The following is a 7,500-nucleotide window of genomic DNA, read 5'->3' as shown; positions in this document are numbered from 1 at the left end:
GCACATGCATTTTACAGTGTGTTTTACAAAACAATACAAATAGTCACCAAAACACTACAATGCCTTCATAAACCTGGAGAAATTTATTTTAAATTGAAGAAATGCAGCCTTGGCGAGCATAAGTATGGAAACTAAACAATTTAAAAGATAATTGTGACTTTTTATCTCACAATTCTAACTTTTTTTCTCAGAATTGCTAGATATAAACTTGCAACTGCAAGTTATAAAGTTAGAATTGTGGGATATAAACCCGGAATTTTGACTTTTTTGAGTTTATTTCTCACAATTTTTACTTTTTTCTCACAATTCTAACTTTTTTCTCACAATTGCGAGTTTATATCTCAAAATTTTGACATTTTTCCTCATAATTCTAACTTTTTCCTCACAATTACGAGTTTATATCTCCCAATTTCTCAGAATAACGAGTTTATATCTCATAATTCTGACTTTTTAACTCACAATGGCGTGTATATATATATATATATATATATATATCAGTGGCGTGCAGTGGTGTTCTGAAATGAGGAGGCACATTTTTTTTTTATGAATCAATGTAAATTAATGTGCATTACTCTTAAAGTTGACACATCTTCCTTGTTAAATGAACATTACTTTACAGTACATCAAAAAAGAAAAAAAGAAACCAAATACAATTCTATTTTGTAATTTTACATTAACAATGTAATGTTCTATTTATCAAAACCAAGTCAATCTCATCAAGTTAGTGTTTTAAACATTTCTACATTCATTCCAAAATAATAACTAAAGGCAATAATAATTTAAACAATATATTTTATTTGTGTATTGCGGTTTTTCTTTTTAATTGTCAACCTAGGATATTTTGGATCATCAGTCATGCTCCGTAAACACCGTCTGTCACAGACACGAATTGTATTTTTAATTTCACCAAGCTGATTGCACTAAAACCCCGCAGTCATCATGCTTTCAGTCCATTTCAAGTTTGATTTTGACGTGACATAAAGCAGTGATTTCTAACTGTGATCTGTTTACTTACTTTTCAATTAGTTTTCCGATTGACGCCATCATTTGTTCAGTCAAACTGACGCACGGAACACGCACGTCAACAAGAGGCGGGATTTATCGCACAAGCCAATCATATCCAATCATAACCAATTACATCCAATGATAGCGCGATGGAGACATTGCCTCCTCTCACGTGACCTTCCCCCATTCATTCTCAATTACCCCCCACAAAACCCACTGCACGCCGGGGGTCTGATGATTTTATATGGTTTTCTATGAGAGGAAAGGGAGGCATGACTCCATAGACTGTAAAGTATGACTCCTCTGTGTAACTTCACCTGCGGGTGTCGCTGTTTGGCAGTGTTCCTTAAGAAATACGCATGACTTGCGCTCTTTTTAATGTCATAATTTGTAATATTTGTGTTGTTTTATATGTAATATGGATTATTTTATCATTTTATTTTCTCATCCTATTTTTTTGAGGAGGCACTGCCTCCCTTGCCTACTCGGAGGAAACGCCCCTGATATATATGTATATATATATATATATATATACACAAATCAAAATTCTGACTCTATAAGATGACTATAAAAATAAATCTGCATTGTTTATTCTTTTGATCTTTAATTAATAAAATTAGCAAAAATCTAACCTTTCATTGAAGTTAAATAATTGAAAGTTGGGTTAAAATCACATTATGAAATAAATGTTTTTCTCCAAAACATGTTGGCCACAATTATTGGCATAATTGTGCATATTGTGCATATTGTGCATTATTGGCATATCTCTGAAGTATATTCCCATTCATATTCCCATTTTTAGCACACCAGGGTGACTAGGAGCATGAAATTGTCCAGCCGAGACTTCCTGTTCCACAGGAGTATAAACATGAGGAAACACAAAGGCCAAATTCCTTTAATCATTCATCACAATGAGTAAAACCAGAGAATATAGTTCTGATGTGCAGCAAAAGATTATTGAGCTTCACAAAATAGAAAGTGGCTATAAGAAAAAAGCTAAAGCATTGAAAATCCCCATTTCCACTATCAGGGAAATAATTAAGAAGGTCCAATCAACTAAAGATTACAAATCTGCCTGGAAGACGACATGTGTCTAAATCGTCCTAATGCGCGGTGAGGAGGAACGTTTGAGTGGACAAAGACTCTTCAAGGATCACAGCTGGAGAATTGCAGAGATTAGTTGAGTCTTGAGTCTCAGAAAGCCTAAAAAATTATTAAACAGCACCTACATCCCCACAAGTTGTTCAGGAGGTTTTCAAGAAAAATCCTCTGCTCTCATCCAGAAACAATCTCCAGCATATTCAGTTGTCAGACAAGACTGGAACTTCAAACGGGACGGCTTCCGTGGTAAGATGAAACTAAAAAAATAGCTTTTTGGCAGCAAACCCACCAGATGGATTTGGTGCAAACAGGGATAAAATGTGCCCCATGCCCACGGTTAAATATACTGCTGGATCTTTAATGTTGTGGGCCTGTTTTTCTACTGATGTCCTGGAGATCTTGTTCAGATACATGACATCATGGATTCTATCAAATACTAACAGATAAAAAATCAAAACCTGACCACTTCTGCTAGAAATCCTGTAATGGGCCGTGGTTGGATTGTCGATCAGGACAATGATCCAAAACAAACATCAAAACCAACACAAAAATGTGTCACTGAGCACAAAATGAAGCTTCTGCCATAGCCATCTCAGTCCTCTGACCTGAACCCTAAAGAAAATGAGTGGAGTGAACTGAAGAGAAGAAGCACCAACATGGAGCTGGAATCTGAAGGATTTGGAGAGATTCTGCATGAAGGAATGGTTTCTGATCTCTCCTCAGGTGTTCTCCAAACTCATCAGGCATTATAGGTGAAGACTCATAGCTGTTATCTTGGGAAAAGGAGGTTGCAAAAAGTATTGAATAAAAGGGTGCCAATAATTGTGGCCAACATCTTTTGAAGAAAAACATTTATTTCATAATGTGATTTCCCCCCACTTTTAATTCTTTACCTTCAATGAAAGGTTAGATTTTTGTTCAATTTATGAATAAAAGATCAAAAGAAAAAACAATGCATATTTATTTTTACAGTCATCTTTGATCATATTTAACAAGGGTGCCAATAATTCTGAGCACCACTGTAAATCAATTCTGAAAAAAAAAAAGAAAAAAAAAAAAACTCAGAATTGTGAGTTAAAAAGTCGCAATTATCTTTTTTATTTTTTATTCAGTGGTGGAAACAAGATTCCAGACTTCTTTCAAAACATGATTCTTGATTCAGTTGAACTCCCCCTCTAGATTATTTTTTCATTTGATATCCTCTTTCACTCATTTTAGAAGTAAAATTGGTTGTGAATGGCGTTTCATGTTGACTATAAACTTTGTAAAAGCTGCTGGATTAATTCATCCTCATCCACAAAGCATTAGACCCAAACAGATCGTGTTGTGCTGATGAGGTGAGTGTGAACTTGTTGAGAGATGCTAACATTCCCTCAGAGAGAGTTGAGGCGAAACCGAGTGGAAAATAAGGAGAACGACAGAGTAACGCCCACTCGTCCATTAGCTAAACCATTGAACGCTTCCATCATCTGCTTGAACAAAGTGTGAGGTGGAAAAGGCGAGAGAATGGGGCGTCGAACGCGCATCAGTGATGGATAGAGATAGCAAACCGCCGCCTCTCCCTCACTACACCATCTGTTCTTCTCCCGCGAAGAAAAACATGGGCTTTGTGTGTAGAGGTGGGCGACCACAATCTTCATCACGATTTGAGAGATGGAATACATCACAAAATGGTGATTTTTACTGGAAATTCAATGGCTTTTATATTAAATGTTATACATGTGGTAATGCCTGTTTATAATAAAGTAAATTAAATACTTTTACATCACATTTGGCTGACAAAAGATTAGAAAATAAATTTACTATATAAATTAACTGTTATGTTTTATGCATTTGGCATATGATTTTAGTGCATCTGTTGGCAAGAGTTCATGCTTTTGCAAACCGAATTGCAATTGACTCTTCGCAAAGACCCGCCCCCCCGTTTCTGTTGCTTTGTCCGACAAGCTATGGCGCCGTCACGCCACACAGAGTGAAAAATACATCGCAGAGCAAAGAGGTCACTGACAACATGTCGTCAGGCAAGATAGAGCAGGTTACTTATGATATTACACAAAGTCCCAGATTTCAAACTGTGTATTTTTTTAATAAATTCAAACAATTAAAACCGTTTTGTGGCTCTTTGATGTGTTGTTACAGATTGTTGTAGCGCCTCATCAAGTGGCTTGTGAACCGATCATCCCTTCCAACTAGTTAATTAATAGCATCACATAAACATGAATGAACATCAGAAGGAATGTTGTTTCAAATGCGGAAAGATGTTAAGAACGGTTAATCTTCTAACTCCTGACTGCTTTGTTGGACAAAATGGCGGATTCGCCATTATGATTGGTTAGATTGCTTGTCAATCAAACTCTCAGCGAAGGTTCAATTGGAATTCAAATGCAAAGAATTAGATAATTCAAATATAAATACATAAAATTTTTCACAGATGGACGGACAGACAGATGGGTGGATGGATGGATTTATAGATAGACTGATGGACGGATGAATGGACGGACAGACAGACAGACTGGATAGATAGATAGATAGATAGATAGATAGATAGATAGATAGATAGATAGATAGATAGATAGATAGATAGACAGACATACGGATGGATAGACATGGATGGATGGATTGATAGACAGACGAATGGATGGATGGATGGATGGATGGATTTATAGATAGATAGATAGATAGATAGAAGGATGATGGATGGATGGATGGATAGATTTGTAGATGAATTTATAGATAGATAGATAGATAGATAGATAGATGGATAGATAGATAGATAGATAGATAGATAGATAGATAGATAGATAGATAGATAGATAGATAGATAGATAGATGATAGATAGATGGATGGATGGATGGATGGATGGATGGATGGATGGATTTTAGATGGTCCGACAGAGAGACGGACGGATTTATAGATAGATAGATAGATTTTAGTTGGATGGATGTTTGAAATATCACCTATGTAGTAAGTGTGTACAATCACTGACCAATGCTGATGATCTAAAATGTCCAAATATCTGTTGATTTATCAGTCTGTCACTCCCACTAATGCATTTGTAAGCGCAGTGTGTTGAGTGTTTGTAAATCCACAGCTTTGATGGCATATGCAGCACTCAGGGCGACATGATGCCGAGTGAGCGAGCAGGAAGCAGCAGGATTATACGTGTAGATCATCACAGTAATCACAGTAGAACAGCCTCATCCTGACCTGCTGTCATTATTTATCTGCAGCAACAGGATTCACACTCACGCTTGTTTTCATTCTCCTGCCTCTTTGTGAATGAGTGTGTTAACCAGCTATTCGTTAGGCCTGCCATGCAATAACACGGGATGTATTCCTCTTCTAGGCAGCTCTGCTTGACAGGTTATTTTCCTGATATATTCCCAAGCCCTTCTTTATTTTGCACATGTATGTTTATTTCATTTATATATATATATATATATATATATATATATATATATATATATATATATATGCAAACTCTTCTTCTTGATATATGTTAACTGAATATCTGACCTACAGTGTGGAATGTGTATGTATGTATTTTCTGTGGTATTTTCCGAGTTACCGGTGGCCATTTGTCTGTCAAACGAATGCCATTCACCAGTGAAATCACGTCTGCATGTTTTTCACGCATCAGTGTGCGATGTAGAGTGACTTTGGTGTGACCTGGAAAATTTGTTGTCATTAAAAGCCAGAGGAACTTTTAACCGTCAACTACTGTGTCCTTCCAGACGCGGTCTGAGAGCGCAGGGTCCCCGAAGAGAGTTGATCCCAAACCCTCGTCCTCTTCTCTGGATAATGGCAGCGTTTAGGTCACCTTGGTGTCCGGGAGCTGCTCCGCGGGCCACAGACGGACGGATTAGTTTGACTCCATATGGATTCATGCTCCGCTGTCTGCATTTAGAGCTGAACACATTCTACAACACTGTGAAGAAGTCATCAAAGTAATTTCACATTGTTGACCACGGACCAAGTTTTCTTCCTTTCAGCTTGTTTTGAGAGGAGATTGTCTTATTTCCCCGAGGGAATGCTTTCATGCTGCAACTCGTTATTAAATAAATAATATGTGCTGTTTCTTTTCCAGTACAAAGTATTGCATTTTGCATTTTTTTTTTCCTAAACAGGCTCCTCCAAAACAACTAGTGTCGATACTGGCCGAACGAGCCAATTTCCCCTCATTAAATAATCTCTCCAGCCATCCTCTCTAATGAATAACAGATGTGCTCTGATCTCTCTGGAGGGATTTGGACGGAGCGACAGTCATCAGGAGAGACAGACCTGCCAAAACCAAACGCCAGTGACCAACACATGAGAACCACACTGAAACATATCTATCTGTCCGTCCGTCCGTCCATCCGTCTGTCTATATATCTGTCTGTCCGTCTGTCCGTCCGTCCGTCTGTCTGTCCATCTATCTATATATCTGTCTGTCCGTCCATCCGTCTGTCTATATATCTGTCTGTCCGTCTGTCCATCCGTCTGTCCGTCCATCTGTCTATATATCTATCTATCTATCTGTCTGTCTGTCCATCTATCTGTCTGTCCGTCCATCCGTCCGTCCGTCTGTCTATTTATGTGTCTGTCTATCATCTGTCTGTCTGTCTGTACGTCTGTCTATATATCTGTCTGTCCGTCCATCTGTCTGCCTATATATCTGTCTGTCCATCTATCTATGTGTCTGTCTGTCCGTCCATCTGTCTGCCTATATATCTGTCTGTCCGTCTATCTATATGTCTGTCTGTCTGTCCATTCGTCCGTCCATCCGTCTGTCTATATATCTGTCTGTCCGTCTATCTATATGTCTGTCTGTCTGTCCATCTGTCTGCCTATATATCTGTCTGTCCGTCTATCTATATGTCCGTCCGTCCGTCTGTCTGTCTGTCTGTCTATCTATCTATCTATCTATCTATCTATCTATCTATCTATCTATCTATCTATGTGTCTGTCTGTCTGTCTGTCTGTCTGACTATCTATCTATCTATGTGTCTGTCTGTCTGTCCGTCTGTCTGTCTGTCTGACTATCTATCTGTCTATCTATCTATGTGTCTGTCTGTCTGTCTGTCTGTCTGTCTGTCTGTCTGTCTGTCTATCTATCGATCTATCTATGTGTCTGTCTGTCTGTCTGTCTATCTATCATCTGTCTGTCTGTCTGTCCGTCTATCTATCTATCTATTAGGGGTGTGGCAAGATCTCGTGTCACGAGATCTCGTGAGACTAAAATGTGACGAGATTTCTCGTTGAGGCGAAAAGTAGTCTCATGATATTGCCATGACAGAGTGGTTAGGATGATTAGGAAAGAATATGCCACCGCTACGTTTACATTACGCCTCCACTGTTGTTTTGCTTTTTACTTAAATAAAAAAACATTTAATTCAGTTGGATAACGGTCG

This window comes from Megalobrama amblycephala, linkage group LG1 (genome assembly GCF_018812025.1).
Source record: "Megalobrama amblycephala isolate DHTTF-2021 linkage group LG1, ASM1881202v1, whole genome shotgun sequence".
NCBI classification, from domain to species: Eukaryota; Metazoa; Chordata; class Actinopteri; order Cypriniformes; family Xenocyprididae; genus Megalobrama; species Megalobrama amblycephala.
This window is presented reverse-complemented; position numbering follows the sequence as displayed.